The 22805-nt window shown below is 41.6% G+C and overlaps 2 long non-coding RNA genes across 3 annotated transcripts in view; one reads left to right on the forward strand and one right to left on the reverse strand.

The window, feature by feature from the left end:
- LOC115508432 overlaps positions 1–22805 on the forward strand; it is a 367104-nt gene that overhangs the window by 260960 nt on the left and 83339 nt on the right. The window lies entirely within an intron of this gene.
- Positions 1–22805, reverse strand: part of LOC115508430 — a 52598-nt gene that overhangs the window by 21832 nt on the left and 7961 nt on the right. For both annotated transcript variants that reach the window (XR_004343268.1, XR_003966998.1), the window contains one exon: positions 19975–20054. This is a non-coding gene — a long non-coding RNA (uncharacterized LOC115508430). The remainder of the gene's footprint in view (positions 1–19974; positions 20055–22805) is intronic.

The raw sequence follows: 22805 nt of genomic DNA on the forward strand, positions 1-22805 counted from the left end.
TTTTCTGCCTCTGTAATTCTAGCTATTCTAGTGAATGTGCACGCTTTTCATTTGCAATTTTCATTGTGGTTTTCATTTGCATTTTCATAATGAGTAATGAAGTTGAAACAATTCTTCATATGTTTATTGGCCATTTGGACATCCTCTTTTGGGGGCACTTACTTATTCAAATATTATGCTAATTTTTCTTTGGACTGGTATCTGTTTCTTATTGGTTTGTAGGGAGTGGTTAGCCATTTGCTTTGCCTATTTTATTGGTGGGAAAAATTTTTAAGCTTCAATATTTATTTTTAAATATGAAATTGAACATGGCTCACCATGCCATTTCATTAATGATCCATTCTCAAAACAGAACATTTATTTGGTACCCAACCTTTACAAAAACAATGATAGCTGTTAAGCATGCAACAGTAAACAAAACTGATGTGGTTCCCATCCATATGGCACTGGCCATCTTAGGATGAGACAAACAATATATTAATACATATGTAACTGAAAGATGAGGACAATTACAAAAGTACCATGAAGCATTCAAACAGGGTGGAGGGAGAGATTAAAAGGGCTTCTTTTCAGTTCTATAGACTTTTGTCATTTAATCTGAGACCTAAAGCCTAATAAAAAAGCAGGGGGGAAAAAAAGAAACAAGGGAAGGGTATTCCAGGCAGACACAATAGCATGTGCTATTCCCTGAGGTGGGAAAACACTTTGCATGTTCTAAGACTTGAAAGGAGGTAGTTGGTCTAGAGCATGGGTCAACAAACTGTAAAAGGTAAAATAGGAAATATCTTAGGCTTTGCAGACCAGATGGTCTCGGTTGCAACTACTCAACACTGCTGTTGTAGCATGAAGACAGCCATAGACTGAATGTAAATAAATGAACATGGTTGTTATTTCAATAAACCTCTATTTACAAGAATAGGCAATGGGCCAAATTTGATCCATGGGCCATAGTTTGCCAACCTCTAGTCTAGATTATGGAGAAAAATATCAGTCTCCTACCTGGATTACCTTGGTATGGCCCTAACTAGCCTTCCAGCTTCCACTCTTACTAATCTAAAAATGCATTCCCTGCACAATACCCAGAGCAAATATTTGAAAGTCCTAAATTAGATGATGATGCTCTTCCCCAATTAAAGGAATCTTGATTAACTTTCTGGAAACTTCTTATTGAACATAGAATAGAATACAAAGCTGAGATGGGCTTGGTCTAGATGGTACATGGATTTGTAAGCCATTGATTTGTAGCCTTGATTTTAGATCACAATACTTAAAATTGCTTCATATCTATGTGCATGGGATCCGGTGATAACTGTGAGCATGGAAAAAAGGGAGCATGATGTATTGTATGGTTTCCAGCTGCTCTTCAGCTAGGAGAAGTCTCTCCCTTCTTAAAAATCCACACATACCTGACTTTGTGCCCATCTCATTTTTTACCTTCTATTACACCTTAATAGGAGAATCCCTATAATTGCTGAGTCTTGTCTGGTCTGGCCTTACATTCATAGTCCAGTAGCAGATGTGCTGTACTTGAATGAATGGATGGATATGATTGTGCTCTCTCTCTCTCTCTCTCTCTCTCTCTCAGTGAATAAACAGTTGAATAAAATAATGAATGGATTGAGTTTTGCAGAAGGAGAAAGATACCAACAATGATCCTGGAATTCTTAGGCCTGAATTACCAGGGATGGGTGTGTCCTAATCAGAAATTAGAAAATCAAGAGAAGGTTCTGATTTGTCAGGTTTCAGATATGATAGATCTCTGGTATAAGATGTCATTAGTGTGCAGGGGATGAGTAGAAATGAGTTCTGGGACTTGGGAAAGCGATCTAGGATGGAAAAAGTGACTGAAGTTGAATTGTTTTAATGCTGGGAAATAGAAGGAAAAGTGGTCCAAGGACCAAAAAGTAGGTTGAAAGGATGAAAAAGAGAGAAAAATTTTCCATGAATGGCAAAAGTGAAGAACCATAAGATTTCTAGATTTTCAAATAAATTCATTCAATAGGAATGAAAAGTTGTATAGGCCCTCAAGGTCAATGCTGTAGTTATTTATTACATTGGAATAAAGTTACATTAAAATTCACAAAATAGCGGGGGAAGTCATTAATCTAGATTCTTAACAAGATACTCATTTTTTAATTAAAAAATTAACCATCTACTCTTCTTTCTACATCATACTGTGAAAAAACACAGAATAAAGTATCCTTAAAAAACTAGATTTGGAGTCAAGCAGGGCTTGAGTTCAAGTGCTAACCCTGCTACTGACTAGCTATTTGACCTCAAAAATTATCTTAGCTGTTCTAAGCTTCAGTTTCAACACCTTTATTTATTTATTTTTTCAACGTTTATTTATTTTTGGGACAGAGAGAGACAGAGCATGAACGGGGGAGGGGCAGAGAGAGAGGGAGACACAGAATCGGAAGCAGGCTCCAGGCTCTGAGCCATCAGCCCAGAGCCCGACGCGGGGCTCGAACCCACGGACCGCGAGATCGTGACCTGGCTGAAGTCGGACGCTTAACCGACTGCGCCACCCAGGCGCCCCTCAACACCTTTAAAGTGAGATGGCTAATAGTACTTTCCTCAGAGCATGGTTGTAAGGACTAAATGAGATGATATGTGTACAAGCCCCTGGCACCAGTAGGACATAAATAAATGGCTGTTAGCAATTATGACTTACAACACATCTTCATATCATGGCAATGTACTCTGTCTCTGAAAGCCCTTGATTGGAAGAGACCATACAACATAAGGATATGGTTTGTGTAGATAGCTGGCAGGGATTGAATCCTGACTCTGAATTTTACCAGCAGGGTTACCTAGACACCTAACTCCTTCCCTGCCTGTAAATGGAGAAAATAATCATACTTCCTTCCTAGGAATTAGAGAGTTGATACATTCAAGGCTCTTAAAATAGTCCCCCACATAAAAATTCTCTATAAATATTTTTTGTTAATTTTATCATTATGGTTATTACTATTAGCTATGTAGCCATTCTAATGTAAGACACAAGGCAAATTTTATTTAGTTCCTATTTGAAATCATCTTGGAACTATATCAGAAGGATTATCCTAAAATTCAGCATGTCAATCTCTATAATTATTTCTGACAGCAAAGTTCGCACATTTGCCCCAGTCGAGGTAGTCAAGTTAATAGGAAATTATAAAAGACCATTTGCCGCACAAAGGAGCTCCCCAGTCTGTGCCTCGGTTGTTCTATCCCCAGCTGTGAGATCCCCTCTCATTCTCTTTGTCTCCTGTACACCCCTAATGGGGAGAGCTGCCTTATATTCTGTGGAGAATTTTGGACAATAACTCACAGAGAGTTTGTTCAGGTTAGAACTGAAGATTCCACATTAGGCATTGGGGAGCTGGCAGGGCATGGCAGGAGCAAGGTGGGACTCAGAAGTCCAGTAGAACACTGAGAATTGAGGGGAAATGAGATCCCAGCATTGAGAACATTAAAGAAAATTATCCTGGGGTGAGGGGAGGAAGCTTTAAAGAGGACCTTAACAAAAGTGGTAGATGAGGTATTGCAGAGAATAAGCTTGGGGAGGATGTCAGGGAAGAGGAATTCCCACATCCTGCCTGATTGAACTACAAACCCAGATCAGTAATCCACCATTGAGTCCTTGATGGGCTGCACAGCAGCATCGAAGGTTCCAAGATTCCTTTCTACATCTCAACTGCAATAGTAAAGCTCACAGACAGCCCCAGATCCAGGCTTTTGTCTGTGCTGTGAGACTCCTCTGTGCCTCAGTTACTCATATGTAACATGGGAATCATAATTGAATCTACCTCATTAGGGTTATTGGTGGACTACATATATGAAGAGTGTAGAAGAGAGCCTGGCATATGTGTTTGATATAACTGTCATTGTTGCCATTGCATCATTATTATAAGGGCAAGTCCTTAGAGGAAGCTTTAGCTTTAGAAGAATCAAGTGTCCAGGTGAAGCCTTGGGGAAGACAGAAGTGTGTTGGTTTAGATTAGGGGCTTTGTAATTAGGCAGAGATTCCACTTCTCACACTCATTAGCTGAATGACCTAGAACAAGTTATTTATCACTTGAGGTCAGTTTCCTCATCTGAAAAAATGGGAATGATAATCATACCCATTTTACATTATTGAGAGGATTACATGACAGGAAGCATGAAAAGCACTTCGAACTGCATCTACATATATGAACTGATCCGTAAATAATAGTAATTATTAAAATTGAGACTGAAAACATCTTTCCCAGCTGTAACTTGAGTGTCAAGTGGAGAACCAGAGGTGTAGAGCTGAGCAGGGGTCCTGGGCCTCCAGAGTCAGACTCATACAAGGTGAGATTTGGAAAAGGCTGCAATGGTTTTTGCAAAAGGGCCTTCGCCTTCTACTTTGTGCTGTCAAAAGATCAGTAGCTAAAATAAATGTAACTTCTATGGCTAATCACAAGGGCTGTGTGGCTGCATATTATTGCTAGGCCATTGGAGGGGAGAGGGAGAATGAAGGGGGGCACAGACTGGTTTAGGGCCACCCAAGAGGCAGTGGTTATTTTTTAAGGTGGGTTCATAGCCTCTGTCTTTGGGGTAACCACTCCCACATCCCTCACAACTAACACAAAACACTTTTCCCTCATTGCTGAAAAAAAAAAAAAAAGATTCATAAGGGAATTAATAAACAAGCCAAAGAAAATTCTCGTCTGCCTTTTAATTATAGAAGAGTGATTGCTATGCTAATCATAATCAGCATCAAGGTCAAAAGTTTCCACCACTCTGGAATGAACATTTAGAAAATAAATTAACCAGAATACCAATGCTATTTCTGAACTCCCAGATCACGTGGGTTTCAGATAGAATGCTGTATATTTTAAGTGTCTTTTAAAAGGATCCGTATAATATTGATACATTGATTGGATAAACGTCACTCTAAAAACCTGCTAGTGCCCAAGGCAGAGGGGAAGACCATTTGGAGACCCATGAATTGGTGTGATTGCCTAGACTGCCAAGGTAAAGACTGGGAATTTGTTGTGTTGAGTATGATCATTTGCTTCATCTCTGGCAGGTATCACTACAAGATGTGCTGAAAGTACTTGGTCTCAGGTTAATGTGAGTGATGAGATATTAATGTATTTGAATAATTCTCCTCTATTTTCATTTACTCCTGGGTATTGGTATGTACAATAAAAATAATGGTTTAACGTCTATTATTTCACAAAGCTCAACCCCTACCTCACACTATATACAAAATAGATTACAACCATAAGGCAAGTCAAATAAAAGTTTAAGAATATTGATACAACAAAATATTCAGCCGTAAAAGGGAATGTAGTACTGATACGAGCTACAACTTAGATGAAAATATTATACTAAGTAGATGAAGCCAGACTCCACACGTTACATATATTGAATGATTCCATTTACATGAAATGTCCAGAACAGGCAAATCCATAGAGACAGAAAGCAAACTACTGGTTACCAGGGGCTGGAGTGAGGAGGGAATAGAATGTGTATGGAGTTTCTTTTGGGGTGATGAAAGTGTTTTGGAAAGAGATAGAAGCAGTGGTTGTGCAATATTGTGAATCTTCTAAATGCCACCAAATTGTGCATCTACTAATGCACAATGGTTAATTTTTATAAGAGTTGAATCTCAATTTTAAAATGTTTAAGAGTGTTAGAAAAAAATTAGGATAATATTTGTACAATTTTTGAGATGGGAGTGTGCTTTTTAAGAGTAAGGTAGAGGGGCGCCTGGGTGGCGCAGTCGGTTAAGCGTCCGACTTTAGCCAGGTCACGATCTCGCGGTCCGGGAGTTCGAGCCCTGCGTCGGGCTCTGGGCTGATGGCTCGGAGCCTGGAGCCTGTTTCCGATTCTGTGTCTCCCTCTCTCTCTGCCCCTCCCCCGTTCATGCTCTGTCTCTCTCTGTCCCAAAAATAAATAAACGTTGAAAAAAAAAATTAAAAAAAAAATAATAAGGTAGAGACCACGGGGCGTCCAATTTCAGCTCAGGTCATGATCTCACAGTCTGGGAGTTCAAGCCCCATGTCTGGCTCTGTGCTGACAGGTAGGAGCCTGGAATCTGCTTCAAATCCTGTGTCTCCCTATCTTTCTGTCCCTCCCTGCTTGTATTCTGTCTCTCTCTCAAAAATAAAATAAAAACATGAAAAATTAAAAAAAAAAGGTAGAGACCTCAAAGCCATCAAGCAAAAAAGGAACCAGTTTGTACATATGAATTAAAAACATTTGTATTACAAAAGATACCATAAGCAATGCTAAAACAAGTATAGACAAAGAGCATACCAGAAGAAAAGGCCAGGAGACATTCAAGGTTCTGAGAGACTTTCAGATATCACTAAGGGCTCAGCAATCACCCACCCTATACCCTATCTGATGCTTCCATATCCAGTATAACCTCCTCCTTCCATATCCAATATCTACCAGGTTGCATTCCAACCTGGGGATCTCCTCCCTTCTGCAGATGGCCTAGTCCATATTCAGGTAGCCATATTATCTTGAAAATGTTTTCTTATGTTGAGTCAGATTATCCTAAGAATCCCAGTAACTGAAGTGATTTTAGAGCACAGGCCTTGCATTTAGAGAGATTCAGTTTTGTGCCCTGGCTTATCACTTACCACTCTATAATCTTGGGCAAGTTGCTTAACCACTCTGCACTTCCATTCCCTCATCTGTAGAAGAGGCTCATGTGTCCCTCACTGGGATAGTCAGGAAAATTAAGTCATATCATGTCTGACAAATACCTACCAGAGAGCTTGGTACATTGTAGACTTTCAGTAAATGGTGGCTGCTCTAATGAGTTCTGGAGACAGAAATAGAAAATGGCTCCTATCTGTCCTAACACATGGCACTCTTATTCAATAATTCTTTCATTCATTGATTTATTTACTTCTCTTCCCTTCTCTCCTCCCTCCCTTGTCTCCTCCCTCCCTTCTCTCCCCTGTTTCCTCTGTCCCCCCTCCCCTCTTCTCCCCAACCCTTCCCTTTTTTTCTCCTCTCTTCTCCTCTCTTCTCTTCTCCTCTCTTCTCTCTCCTCTCCTCTCCTCTCCTCTCCTCTCCTCTCCTCTCCTCTCCTCTCCTCCCTTCCCTTCCCTTCCCTTCCCTTCCCTTCCCTTCCCTTCCCTTCCCTTCCCTTCCCTTCCCTTCCCTTCCCTTCCCTTCCTTCCCTTCCTTCCCTTCCCTTCCCTTCCCTTCCCTTCCCTTCTCCTGAGGATCCAAAGACCTTACTATGGCTACAAGGTCCTATACAATCAGGTCTCAAACCACCCAATCTTCCTGCTAACTCTTTCACTTTACCTCTTACCCTTTCTCCCTTCTGATTTGTCCTCTTCAGCCACACTGGTCTCCTTGTTTGTCCCTAAACATATTGAGCATACTCCTGCCTCAGGACCTTTGCTCTTATTGTTGGTTCTTCCTGGAATACTCTTCTCACTAGTCGCTCACTTCATTCACTTATCTGCTCACATATCACCCAGTGAGAGAAGTTCTCCTAGACCATAACACTACCATCCATTATTCTCTGTGCTGCTTCACTCTGCCTTATTTTTCTTCAAAGTACTGGCATCTGTCCATTTATTTATTGGCTCCTTCAATTAGAATGTAAGCATTAGAATGATAGGTACTCTTTTTTTCTCCTTTATGTTCCTAGTGCTTGGCAAAGAACCTGGCATGTAGTAGGCACTTTATAAATAATAGCTTCGTAAATGTGTTAACCAAAATATGTGAGTACTTCCTGTGAGTCAGGTGTGCTCACGCAGAGGCAAACAGCAAGGTGCTTTCAGCTTCAGTTATAACAATCCTATCCTGACACGACATGGTTTTAACAAGCCAGCTAGCAGACTGTCATAGTAAATGTTGTTTATGTACAAGGCATCTTTATGCTGAGGGTAATAAAACAGCCCTACGGCACCAAAATCCTCAAGCTGAGTGACTGGTTAACTGTTAGACCATAAACAATTTGAGTTGGCAAGAAATATTCTCACTTCAGTGTGTGGCGGTATGCTGTCACTTCTCTGGATTCCATCTGACATGTTGGATTATTATAGATTAGATAAGCAATTGTAAATGCTGTGGCCTAGCAACATAGGCCTGAGATAAAGGAGATAGGACCCCAAAAATGGGGATGTGGGGATGGGGCCATGGCCAAGCTCACAGGCAATGATCACTGTGTCATTGTGTGCACTTGTGAAGGCAACAACACTCGACCCTGTTTTGTCCCCCCCCCCCCCCCCACACACAGTGTGCACTGAGTAAGCTATGATGACAAGGGCATTCACTGTGACTGGCCCCAAGGACTCTCCTGCTGATACTTGTGGCTATGTCTTTACACCAAGACTGCCAACTAGACAGCAAATATCTCATGTACTCAGCATTTTCAGCAGTTCAGAGTTGGAACAAGACAGACCTGGATTTGAATCCAGGCTCTGATGTTTTCTAGCATGTGACCTTGAGCAAGTTAGTTGACCTTTCTAAGCCTCTGTTTCTACAACTCTAGAAGGAGATGGAAAGAATTCTGGTTTCATTATTAAGGAATAAACATGAGAATGCACATAAAGTTTGGCAAGGTGCTTGGCACATTGCAAGGGTCCAGTTATCACAATTGTGACTGTTCAAATGAACCTTAACATCTGATTTAAGACTCTCCTCCCACATCCTAAATGGATGTTTGCTTGTATGTCACATAAGACAAACAAGTTTCAACACAAGGAAGATATGGGATTGTTTCACTGACTTCCTAACACAAGAGAAAAGTGGCATTAAAATAGTCTTTGGGAACGTATTCAGGGAGTAAAAATCCCTGTGGAATTAATATGATCAGTCATGCTCCCAGTCAATTGTATAGCAACCAATTCAATTAAAGTTTGAAACATGTCAACTTAGTGATTCACAGTTATGGAATAGACATGCTTTAGCAGGACAGCCTGCCTGGAGGTTGGAGGATAAGGGCTTTCCATGACCACTATATGGTCTTTTGGAGGCCCATTCCCCTTTGAGCCTGGTCTCTCAGTTACAGACATTTCATTTTTAAACAGTCTTAGAACAGCATGTACCCTAAATACCCATTATTGGAAACAAACCCAATACTTAAATTACTCCTTGTAACAAACAAATCTATAACATGCAATCTAATAATTGAGGATTAATATTAAAATAGAATACAGCAAATGACAACAATGGAATGTCAGCATTTTTGTTCATTCCTCCTCTACCTCTGGAGAATTGAGTTATCTGAAAGGTGGATTATTTGAAAATGCCCACATTTGCATATAGAGTTTGATTTTTTTTTTCCTGTATTTGCTCTATCTTGATGGTCCTCAGACTGTAGTTTGTACAAGGTTTGCTATAGATTGTTAATGATCTAAAATAAACAGTTTCCACCTCCTGGGTATTTAAGGGATTTTTCATAGTATTTTGCCCATTACAAATATTTTTTCTGACTTTAGAGCATAACCTCCCAGTAGTGTGGGGCCCCACAGTGAAAAGAAAACACCCAACCAGATTGTTTCTATTGTTTCTTTTCTTCCAGAAAATAAAGGTGATGGTGTAAGGGCTATTTTAGAGAAAACATACTGAACATCAAATTAGGTCACATCCATAAAATCACCTGGCAAGCTGTTTCATAGGAATGTTAGCTGCTGGAACAACCTGGGGGCAGGTTATAGCACAGATATTTTTGAAACATCTGAGCTGCACCCTAGATCTGCACCTAGGATGGGAGAGTGACCTGGATAGGGCTGGCTTTGGAAACCCTGATGGAGGAGGGACAGTTGTAGGAGGTGGGCCCCTGGCCTGGGGAGCAGAACTGGGAAGGGAAGGTAGGGTATGAACATTGCCCTTAGGAATCAACAGGGCTTCAGCATTTGAAGAACAGTTCTATTACTTTTGTAATAGCCCCTATAGGGCTAGGAATTCGGGGGGTGGGGAGTGTGGGAGAGTCTTCAAGAATCTATTCGAAAACTGAGGTTTGTGGCTCCCAGGCATCTTAATGACGTGTCTCTCTGTAATCGTCTTTTTCTCTTGCCTTGAAGAACTTGCATCTTCAATCATAGGTGTAGGCACATGCCAAGAAGGGACCTCAGTCCTCTAGGTAGCTGCATCTTAGAGGACCATTGAGGCTAGTCCCTGTCACAGCAGCCAAGTGCAGACACACTTTCAAGCTCAGAACACTTGGGCACCCCTCCGATGGGGTCATTCTCCAGAGAGCTCCGGGAACTATCTTGGGAGATCTTCTACATCCTATCTCTGCTACTTCCTAGCTCTATCATGTGGAGATGTGAATAACAGCATGCAACTGTGATGGGTAAATGAACTTCTTGGCACTTTCAACAAAGCTGGAGGGAGAGATACCATTCAGGATATGGGAGAGACTTCTCTGAGACTGAGTTTGGTTCAAGAACCAGCAGAGTTCAATGTTCACACACATTCCTGCAAACTGAAGCACAGGGATGGTTATATGCTTCTTGAAATGGTGACATAAGCACAAAAGTTAAAAGGGCTGTGGCCTGGGGGCACCTGGGTCATTCAGTGAGTTAAGGGTCCAACTGTTAATTTCAGCTCAGGTCATGATTTCAGGGTTGTGAGATGGAGTCTGGTGTCTGGCTGCATGCTAGAGTAGAGCCTGCTTGGGATTCTTTCTATCTCTGTCTCTGTCTGCCTTTCTCTCTCCCTCTGCCCCCCCCCACCATTAAAAAAAGAAAGGGCCATGGCCTGACTCTGTGTGTGTTGAAGTAGGGCATCTTTCTGTGCCAATCTGAGGCCCAGCTGAAACTCCATACTAACTCCATGGGTTGGTGTGAAAATATTAAATGAAACCATGAATATAAAGCATTTAGTATGGTTTCTAGAATATAGTAAGTGCCTAATGGAGTTGTTGCTATTCTTGTTCATCCAGTGTGATTTTCTGGGAGGGGAGAGTGAGTTGAAAGAAGATAAAGCAACCTAATTAAGGATCTGATTCCTCTCTCATTACCTAAATCCCTGAGGGCCAGGAAAGCCAATACTCTGGTGTCCATTCTGTCTAGGATATGGCTCAAGTTCAAGATACCCTTTCTTTCCCTAAGTTTTGGCCTTTCTCAGCCTTGAAAGATGTTTCACAGAGTTTGGGAGAGAGTTGAGCAGAGTGGGCCCCATGAATCTCAAATGGCAAACACCTCCTTCACTCAAGGACTGAGTCTACCCCATGTCTCTCATTACTTGTCACCTGTTTTCCAGAATTGAAAATGCCTTTCCCTTCATCCCGTGACTTCAGGAATTCCTTTCATACTTCAGTACCTGCATGCTTGACACGAAATGGTGTTACCTCATGCCATCATCTTTTAGTTCTGCTGGAACACACACACAAACCAGATGCAAGGCCCATGTGTTTCTTGCTGGCCTATCAGGATGCACTGTCTTCTCAGACTGAACTGACAATATGAAAGGCTTTTTGCCTTTGTCCATTTTCTGGTTCAGTCTCTGACAGCAGTACCTTGTTCTCAGACTACCATAATAGGAAGTGACAAGGACTTTTCCCTGCAGTCCAGGTCATAGTAGAAGCAAGAGCTGACATAGAATGCATACAGAACTCAGACAAGTCCATCTTCCAGGTGACAGGTATCAGACCCATCAAACTCATAGGAAATCTCTTCCCGTGTATCTCTATTAGTTAGGTGTTTCAATTGGGTTATAAGCAAAGGCGCCCAAGTCTGGCTGAACTATGCAAAAGATTAGCATTGACTGAAAGTAGAGAAGCATGGCTCACAGAATTGAGGAAAAAGGACAGGCAGACCTCATAAAGGACAGACTGGAACAGGCAGGAGATTGAGTAGCAGAAGGGAAGCCATTGGGGTATATCTGCACCATGCTGGTCATGATCTAAGTTCCCTGGAGATAGGTGGATTGACTCATGGGTTCCCTGGCCCAGTGGACAGTGGAGAAATTCCACACAAGAAATCTAAGTACCGTTCCCAGAGAGGCAGTGAAGAGGCTGTTCAGAAAAGGCAAGGGTGACTACTGAAGGGACAGCAACCAGCCCTTACTCTGAGATTCTCCAGTGCCATTCTATACATATTCTCCAGACCAGGTTAACAGGGACAAAAGGCAGAATGTTTTTCACTGCTGTCATCCCCTAGAGAAGAAGGTAAGGATGTTCCATGGGGCCTGAGCTTCCCATTCTGAATCTTCTGTCCAGAACAGTGTTCAAAAGGGGGATCAAAATTTCCACACATTCCGTATTACTCCCTCAAGCTCTGCACGACTGAAATCTGTTGTCAATTTCTTCCTTCCTTCCTTCCCTCCTTCCTTCCCTCCCATTTTCCCTCCTTCCTTCCTTGAGAGGGGGAGGGGCAGAGAGAGAGAGAGAGAGAGAGAGAGAGAGAGAGAGAGAGAGAGATAATGAATCCCAAGAAGGCTCCATGATGTTTGTGTAGAGCCTGACTTGGGACTCCATCTCATGAACTGTGAGATCATGACCTAAGCTGAAATCAAGAGTCAGATGCTTAACCAACTGAGCCACCCAGGGGCCCCTGCTGTCAATTTCTTTCTATCTAACCTCAACCTCTTCAGCTATGGAGTAAAAACTTTTTAATAAAACAGGATCTATAGGGCAGGGTTGGGTGAGGGGAAGGAATCCTGTATTTACAGCCCAAAGGCCTGCCTCTCTTCTGAACCTGTTTTCTGGGATTTGAAATGGGAATGGCCATTTCCTGTGCTACCTTGCAGGAAGGAGGAGGGAATAAGTCCTCTTGAAAATTCTTTGCCAGCTGTGAATGTGATGTGTCTGTGAAAGAGAACTTAATCAATATTCAAGAACAACAGGAGGCAAGGTTGTGTTTCATTAAATGACTGACCATGGAAAACAGTGGAGGGATGAAGCAGCAATCTAGGTAAGTGTCATATACCTAAAGATTAAATTTCAAGAAATTGTTATAGATTCAAGAAAATACTGGAAAGCAGAAGAGGGAAGGAACAAAAGAAGAAATTAATTTGGGATAAAGAATCTAGGAGATCACATAACATCCATTCATGTATTTGTTTATTCACTGAATAGACAGAACCTGCTACTTGACAGACATAAAATCAGGAAAGACAGGAGATGAATAAAGTCCAACCTCCTTTCTAAAGTCCTAAAAATTGGGAGGAAAGTTGGGAGTTAAGTCCCTAAGGAATATTTTTAGGATTTGTTAAAAATTGAGGCAGCGGTCTTGATTTCTTTTTCAAGAAACAGGAAAAAAAAAAGAGGTGATATAAAATATTGAGATACCTAACGCCTTAGCTTTTCTGTCTGTGGACCTGTGAGGAAAACCTGAGTTTCTTCCCCAGAGAAGGATACCTGAGGGAACCTCTTTCATTCTCTAGGAGTTGCTAAGTTTGCAGGAAGTTAGGTTCTACAGTAGAGGCTCTCCCTAAGGAATGTGGTGAAAACCTCAAGATAAGGCAACCTGGCTATGTGTGCCTTCACGACATTCCTCACGACTCTGTAACCTAGACCGCCCATTCGGACTGTATGTTATCATATATGGGAGACAAGGGAGCAAAAATTATACAAAAGGCAACCCCCTGCTGCGCTCAGAGCTCAGCCTTTTGGATCTTAGCCGGCTGAGCCCATGATGACACAAAGAAAACTGCTTCCAGGAAAGAAAAGCCTTGGTGTTCTGACTCTGTGTGTGTGAGACTCACTGCTACAGTGGGGTCCAGAGCCAGAGAGCCAAGAAAGAATTCTTGAGGCATCTTTGGTTCAAAAAGGTGATTTTATTAAAGCCAGAGGACAGGACTGTGGGCAGAAAGAGCCTCCCCTGGATTGTGAGGAGTGACAACTGTACACTTGGGAATTAAAGGTAAAGGCAAGGGGAAGTTTCCAAAAGGGACTGTCACATGCTAAAGAAGACTCACCAGATACTGGAGGCCTAGCTGTAGTCAAGCTAAGGTGGTTTTTCTAGCAAATCAACATTAAGACAGTAGGGAGTTCCTGGAGAAACATTTTACTCTGCCTGCCTCAAGTATTTGTCAATGGGCTGCAGGTTATAAGGAAATTTAATTTGACCATGTCCTCATGCCTTTGTTTCCCTCATCAATCCCAGCTATAGAGGCAGAATGAAAATTTGAATAAATTGTCCATTTTTACATCTTTGAAGCTAAACAAAAGTGTCCTAACCTTTAAAATCAACTGTAATGTTAACACCCATAGCAGAGTGGCAAATGTATAACGTATACATTAGTGGATTTCTTTAATTAAGAAATGAGCACTTTCCAAGTTTGGACCTAATGTATCTTGATCAATCTTAAGAAAGCAATTAGAACCTCAAGCTAGTCTTCTGCAGGTCCCATTGAGAAGACTCAACTAAGAGAAATGATTTTAATTTCCTTGTTGTTAAGGAAACATTTAGGGTCATTATGTACTTATCAGAAACAGTTAACAATGGACAATCACTGCAATTGTTCAGCCACTTCCTGAGAATGAATCCAATTGTCTCTATAATACCTTTGACCATGTCATTTTCTAAGAATGGAGATGATTGATTATTCTATTATTTGACCAACCACAACTATGACAGGCAATGTCATATATGTGCATTTATAGTCTCTGGTCTAATGAAAAGTGTAATTAAACCAAAAGGGAACTTTCAAAAATGAGTGCTTTGGGACCGATGTAGAAAACTTTTAGGAGTGTGTGTGTGCGCATGTGTGTGTGCATCTGTTTAACCAAAGAGAAGTGGACCAGGTAAAGAATCCCTCGACAGTGTTAAATCACACAATAAATTAGAGCGAGCTGTCTTCTGTAGCTTCCTGTGAGTGATAAAAGGGTATTGACAGTAGAATTAAGCCTGTGGGATGTGAATGTGATAACAGAACTCCTTACAGTAAGATGCTTGTTACTGCAACATTTTAAATGGAATGTTTAATTACCTTTGGCTCTCTTCCTTTCCTGATCTCCCTTCCCCTCCCCTTTTGCCCCAGTAGGGAAATATTATAACACAATGAAGAATATTTTAGAGAGGAAGGGGAAAAAAATAAAAGCCCTTAAAAAAAACACATTAGCACATCAATGCTCCAAACACAGCAAAGCCCATTATCTTTTTCTATTTAAAATTAGTTTGCCCTCTGTATTTGACTACTATTTTATTACAAATAATCACCTTAGTTTGGTGCCTTCTGCGTTCTTCAATCCATTACAACTAAAATCCCAGTTAAGATTTTAAGCAAATGCAAAATTCCATCAACTTGCTGAAAGAGAGTGTGGTCTCATTTAGTAGTAATGAAATTTTAAGCAACATTATGGATATTCTGATTTGCTAGTTTAGTCACTTTAAGTGGGCAACGGAAGCTCCAGGATGTTAACATCAACTAAATCAAACATGACAGTTTTTACTATGTCTTACACTGATGTTTAAAGTCACAAAATAACATCCCTTAAATTCTGGCAAAAACAAGTCTCATGAGCACTTTACTCTGTATGGGTAAGACAGCTGACCTTTCAGGGATATTCACTCTCAATATTTGAGCAACTAACATATGACACAGAAATATCCACTGCCATCTCACTATCATCCCCTGCAAATTCCCCTCCAGAGGTTCCTGCAGGTCATAAAGAGGGGCAGTGGTGCTGAAACTCAGTGATGAATTCCATGGGACTCTCTGAGGCTCACCAACTTAAAAACATGGCTATTTCCTCTAGGCATGGTTGTGCAAGTGACAGCAATTCTTCTCTTGACCATGATAGGATTACAATAATTGTTGGGAATCCTATTAATCAAACTCTGTTACTAGCTAAGAGTATTTATGGTCTTTCAGCACTCAGTTGTGCAAGCAAGTTACCTGTTCCCAGCTTCACCAGCCAAGTGGCCAGCCCTTCCCACAAATGAAAATGAAAGATGTTTTTAGGAGGGAAATAAAAGCTATCTCCTGGGATGTTTCAGAGAAGCCACGAAATGCATGAACTTTTGTGACACACCCTAGAAAGTCTTAGCCTGATGTGGCAGATTCACGGTCTTTTGTTCAGAAGTCTCTCTGCTACTGTTGACGTTTCTAGATAAAATAATAGAAATGAAGGTACTTCATAGTCTATTTGTCTAGACTCTGGACTCAAGTTTTAGATTCAGGTAAAAATTCCAAAACTCTTCCTGTTTCTAAAGTTGCTTACCAAAGAATATAATATAGTTTTAAACATGCAATTTGTGTTCCATAATGAGATATTTCTATAAGAGTTATGATGAGGCTGGAGGGTTGAGACCAGGCTTTGCCATTTTGTGACTGTGGATCTCACCTTCTTCCTCCATAATGTAATTCAGTGAGATGCCATGGAAACATGAGGTGACAGTTCATATTAGAGAAGAAAGAGTGGCTGGTGTGCTGAGCTGATAGCCAGGTGGCCTGACTCCACTTTGGCCCTAGAGAGCTTGCACTGGGTCTTGAGAGGCCACTTCATCTCTCTGGACTTCATTTTCTTCATTTATTCATTTTCTTTCTTTTATTTTTAGTTTATTTATTTTGAGAGAGAGAGATAGAGTGCATGTGCAGGTGGGACAGGGGCAGAGAGAGAGAGAGGGAGAGAGAGAGAGGGAGAGAGAGAATCCCAAGCAGGCTCCACATTAGCAGCAGAGAGCCTGATGCAAGGCTTGAACTCACAAAATGTGAGATCATGACCTGAGCCAAAGTCAAGAGTTGGACCCTTAACCGACTGAGCCACCCAGATGCCCCCAACCTTTGTCTTTTTTCTCTGTTTTCAAAGAAGGAGGCTGGGACCAGGTGTCCCTGCTCATCCTATAGCTCTCTGTTACTACTCTTTATCCACCCTGCTCAAAAAGGCAAGTTTCAGAGTTGTTAGTGTTTTCCAGTGGATGGAATGGTGGTGGAATCAGTTGAATATGAGTTCAAGCTCGGGCCTCACTACTCTAAGCAATATGGCAGTGAGTAGATACCTAGCATCTCTGTGCCTCTGTTTCCTCATTCATGGAGATCACAATGCCATCTTCTCATAAGGCTGACAAGAAGATGAAACTTAAATTCAAAAAGGCAAAGCACTTAGCTCAGTGCTGGGCACATAGTAAATGCATGTACTGGTTTTTTATGGCTGCCTTCACAAATGATCACAATCTTAGAGGCTTCAAGCAAAGCACATTCATTATCTCACAGTTTTCTAGACTAGAGGTCTGACATGGGTCTCAATGGGCTAGAATCAAGGTATCAGAAGGGCTGTGCTCCCTTTTGAAACCTATCATGGGCTAAGTTGTGTTCCCCAAAATTCATATGTTGAAGACCTAACCTCTAGGACCTCAGAATGTAATTGTATTTGGAGATACGGTGTTCAAAGATGAGATTATGTTAAAATGAAGCTGCTAGAGTAAGTTCTAATCTAGTGAGGTTGGTGTACTTCTAAAAAGAGGAAATTTGGACATACCGAGAGATGCCAGGGATGCGTGTACACAGAGGAAGGCCATGTGAGGACACAGGAAGAAGGCACCATCTGCAAGCCAATGAGACAGGCCACAGGAGAAACCAAACTTGGTGACAACTTGATCTTGGATTTTCAGTCTCCAGAACCGTGATAAAATAAATTACTATTTTTTATGCCACCCAGTCTGTGGAATTTTATTATGGCAGCCTAAGAAAACCAATATGGAACCGCTATGGGAGAATCTATCTTCTTGTCATTTCCAACTTCTAGAAGCTGCCTGTATTCCTTGGCTTGTGGCCCTCTTATGCCATCTTCCAAGCCAGCAACAATGGGTGGATTTCATCTCACACTGTGATACTCTGACCTCCTCTCCTGCCTCCCTCTCCACTTATCAGGATCTTGGTGATCATATTTGGTCCATCTGGATAACCAAGCATAGTCTCCCTATCTTAAGGTCAACTAACTAGCAACCTGAAGTCCGTTTTCAAACTTTATCCTCCCCTGTAATATAATATAACATATTTATAGGTTTGGGGATTAGCCTGTGGGCATTTCTGGGGGACATTATCCTGCCTACCACAATGTTCAGTTAATTTTAGCTGTTGTATGGAATGGAACTTTTGCACCAGCTTAGCTTACTTTACTGATTCCAGCAGTGGAATGGAAATTACTAAAGAATTAAATTTCACTGAGTATAAACTGGAGAATCATGCTCATTCTGTACTTTTCTTTTGCCTCCTTCAATACAGCACAAGATTCTGCTGACATAAGACTCCTGGTGCACAGGATAAGTGATGTTCCAATGTGCTGGAATTTTAGCATTCTGATTCAGCTGATATTTCTAGCAAATTGTTGACCTAGTACTATTTATTTAGGGGTTTTCTGCTCTTGGTAGAGTGACAATTCAAGTCAAGATGTGTCATGCCATTTCTCACACACCTGCTGTTTTTACCTTTAGAAACGGAGGTTTCAGTGTTTATGGGGAGACCAAGGTTGTATGGTTTCCATTGCATGTTTGGCCTCCACGTGTCCAGAGAAACAAAAAGTGCAGATCATAGAAAACTGGATGATTGTACCTTCAGAAGTGTTCCCAGGCAAAAAGGACAGAAATCCAACTAACAGTGGCTTAAACTGAAATGGGAATTTGTTAGTTCACATAACTATAAAATCTTGAATGGGTCTGAATCTGAGTTTGGCTAGAAATAGGGACTATGCAATTTTGGGAGGATTAAGAGTCTCTCTACTCCCATTTCTATGCTTTGTTTGCACCTACTTTGCTGTCACTCCAGGGAGAGACCCCTCAGGACTCTGGGCCCTTGTGACTCTGGCCTTGGCTTAGCCTTCCAGCAAGCAAACCCAATGCAGAGACAGCTCTTCCTTCTCCAAAATCCAAGCCAAGTCCTAGGATTGATTATTCTTAGATCAGTTCAGGTCATGAGACCATCTCCAAACCAATCAGTTTGACATGGAGACATAGTACAATGATAGGCCAGGCTAAGGTCAAGGCTACCCTGGAGCCCTAGAGAGGGGAGGAGGCTCAGCTCCACCCCAAACTCACGGACGGAGAATGAAGAGAAAAGATTCCCAAGGAAAATAAAAATGACATTTCCAGAAAAGCGGTACTGAATATGCAGCATGCAAAAATAACTGATGGCCACCTTGGGTGAGGTTCTTATTGTTACTCTGGAGAAAGGAGCTTGTTATGTCACCAAGAATTCCCTGCTGGACACAGGGAAGGCTCTCCCAGAAATTTATGGATGTTTGGACAAATGACATATAGGAACCAGCAGATATGAAATAAAGTTTATTAATCATTTATAAACAGCCGAAGGATTCAGTTTCTATTCAGAATGAAGCAAGAGAAAGGAGAGAGAATCAGGTGGTTTGGGGAATTTTATTGGTGCTTAAAAGATAGGGTTGAGATATGGGTTTCCTCTAAACACTCGGGTTTGAGTGGAATGAACTTCCCTGCCAGGTCTTGAGGTTCCTCATGGACTTGCCCAGATATGGAGTCATAAATGAGGAGGAGTGGGGTTTGAAAGCTATCAGCAGTCAAACCTCAAACATGGGCTTAGACTCTTGATTATACTTTCTTACTCTACTTTGAGGTTAAGAACAAAACAAAACTGGGGCACCTGGGTGGCTCAGTCGGTTGAGCATCCGGCTTCGGCTCAGGTCATGATCTCATGGTTTGTGAATTCGAGCCTCATGTCGGGCTCTGTGCTGACAGTTCAGAGCCTGGAGCCTGCTTCCAATTCTGTGTCTCCTTCTCTCTCTGCTCCTCCCCCAATCTTGCTCTCTCTCTCTCTCTCAAAAATAAATAAACATTAAAAAAAAATTCAAAACAGGGGCGCCTGGGTGGCGCAGTCGGTTAAGCGTCCGACTTCAGCCAGGTCACGATCTCGCGGTCCGTGAGTTCGAGCCCCGCGTCGGGCTCTGGGCTGATGGCTCAGAGCCTGGAGCCTGTTTCCGATTCTGTGTCTCCCTCTCTCTCTGCCCCTCCCCCGTTCATGCTCTGTCTCTCTCTGTCCCAAAAATAAATAAACGTTGAAAAAAAAATTAAAAAAAAAATTCAAAACAAAACATAGAAGTCAAGAGTTTGAAATCCTGCTTACCTCAAACAAGCCTTGCCTCCCAGCATTTGTTTCTGATCAGTGTTGGAAAGGGAACATGTGAAAAATTTCCAAGCCACCTCCTATTTATAATACACAAAGGAAATGGGTATGATTTGCACATGTGGGTTTCCATTAATGAGCAACAACAATGTATCTTTTCTAAGAGGAAAATGGTTATCACGGAGATAAAGCTCTGGTGGCTGCATGCTCAGCATGGTGCTAGGGTTGATATTTACAAAGATAAATAAAGACTAATATTCCTGTCCACAGGAGCAGGTGAAGTCGTTCATGAGATCAATGCATGACTCCTAAGGGCTGAAGTGTGGATGGGGTCTTGCAGATTAGATACAAGTGGTACAGGAGGTAGTGACATATTATTTCTGACCGAGGTCTTATTGCTATCAGGGGATGTTTTAAAAAAGTGATATTCAACATGATGCTTGACAAACTAGATGCATTTTTATGCTCTAAGACTGGATAGACATACAGAACAGGTTAAAAATAACATCAATTACATGAGTATGCAAAAGAGCAAACCATTGTACTCCACAACCCGATGGAATCTCACAGATGGTACATTGAACAAAAAAGTTCATACAGTATGATTTCATTCATATGTACTTTAATAATAGGCAAAAGTAGTCTACCACAATGAATGTAAACAGTTACTTCAGAGTAGAGGTGGGTACTGACTGGGAGGGGGCACAGGGTAGCCTTTGGAAGGCGGGAAAGGGGTTGTAAATTTTCTCATCTTGAGAGGGGTTATAAGGGTGCATATGTGTAAACACCCATAAACTTAACATTTAAGATTTATTAGTATATGTGCATTTTACCTAAATGGAAAGAAAAAAAACACGGCAGAAATAGCCTAACAGTAAAAACCATACTTCTGTGCATGCAGAAGACTGAATAATGGCCCCTGAAAGATGTCCATATCATAATACCTAGAATGTGTAAATATGTTACCTTACATGGTAAGAGAAACTTGACAGATCATGATGATTTTGAGGATCTTGAAGTGGGGAGTTTAGCCTGGATTATCCATGTGGGTCTGGTGTAATCACAAGGGGGCATTATAAGAGGGAACAGGAGAGTCCAAGGCAGAAGAGGGTGATGGGAGAACAGAAGCAGAGGTTGGGGTGATGAGCTCTGAGGATGGAAGAAGGGGCCACGAGGCCAGGAATACTGGTGGTTCCTAGAAGCTTGGGAAAGACAAGGAAACATCCCTAGAACTTCCAGGAGGAATGCTGGCCGCTAAGACTTGATTTTAGCCCACTGAAACTGATTCATTTCAGACTTCTGACCCACAGAACTGTATAATAATAAATTTGTGCTGTTTTAATCCACCAGGCTTATGGTAATTTGTTACAGCAGCTGTAGGAAACTCACACAGTGCGTATTATTTGCCAAGGAGGGAATTACACTCATATGCTATTTCTAATCTTAGTTCATCTTCATAACTGCCCTTTGAGGCTGATATTAACATTTAACCTCATTTTGCAAAGGAGAAAAGTGAGGCTCAGACAAGTGTCTCCCAAACAAAAGAAGTGGAGAAACCATGATTTGGATACAGACTCCAGAGCTCAAGGTCTTCCTAACTCAGTTTTGCCCTTGCCAAGCAGAAGAGGCAGCAGCAGCAAACCTGCAGAGGTCATGGTTTGGAGAACCCAGAGTGCAGCCAATGCCCCAGGAGCAGTCTCATGGCTTTCTTTCTAGTTGGCATGTTCTGCCTGCAGAACAGTCAGTCCAGCCTCCTCCAGGGTCTTTGGCCATGAGGAAGAGGGTGTGGATTTTTCAGGTGCTGTAAAAACTTTGGTGACTGGAGACTTGTTTCAGGACCATGGCAAGCATTTGAAATATTTCACTTGTGTCCACTGGGCATCACATTTCATGAAGATGGTGTGATCTAAGTTCACTAAAAAAATAAGTCTCTCCCTGAATGTCCTGTACTGAGTTGATGCTGTCAGCTGTACTCATGTACACACATGAATATGTGTTTGGTTTTACTAGGGAGTTGTACCAAGTTATTGTTCTATCTCCCCAAATGCTAGGATGCCACCAAACCCATCTTTATTTTGCAAATGTGTAGTCAGAAGACTGTTCAGCTGAACTGTACAGAGAATTACATCAACTAATACAGGAGCCAAACCTGTGATTCTGGTTTCTGGAGCTCCATATTCGATGCTACTGAAAATAGGATATGACTTGCCCAGCTAACTGAAAGCAGTGCTCATTTTTCTTTAAGCCTTCTGGATGGTTCTGCCAGGTCATACAGTGAATGGCTGTGGTCTCCACTTTGCCCAAAGAAACACAATGGTTAGGACTGAAGACTTTGCAGGCAATCAGAATACCAGCTCCATCTCCTACCAGCTGTGTGACCACTGCAGGTCTCTACCCTTCAATACCAGCTGTGTGACCACTGCAGGTCTCTACCTTTCAATATATATCATGTATCTAAAACAGAACGTTTTTATTCTTCCAAACCCAGAAAGAATGTTAGATCTTTCAAGAACTTCAGGGACCATCTAGTCCAGTTTCCACATTTTATAGGTGGAGAAATTTGGCCAAGAGCAGAGGTGAGTGAGTAGGCCAATGGACGAGAGAGAAGTGAGTGGCCATTCCAACTGTATGGATACTGTCAGTGCGAGGTTGGCTGATCATGAAAAAAGCATTACCATCAGAAGCATTTCCGGTATACTATTAAGATCTATGATATGGTAATCATTTGAACAACTATGGTTATTAGTCTTATTTGCAGACACAGTGTTCAATTATGCAGAGCACTCAAGTGCAACAGTCCCATGGAAATTTCTCAGCCATCAGTGCAGAGA

The sequence above is a fragment of the Lynx canadensis genome, chromosome A2 (genome assembly GCF_007474595.2).
Source record: "Lynx canadensis isolate LIC74 chromosome A2, mLynCan4.pri.v2, whole genome shotgun sequence".
In the NCBI taxonomy this organism is placed as follows: Eukaryota; Metazoa; Chordata; class Mammalia; order Carnivora; family Felidae; genus Lynx; species Lynx canadensis.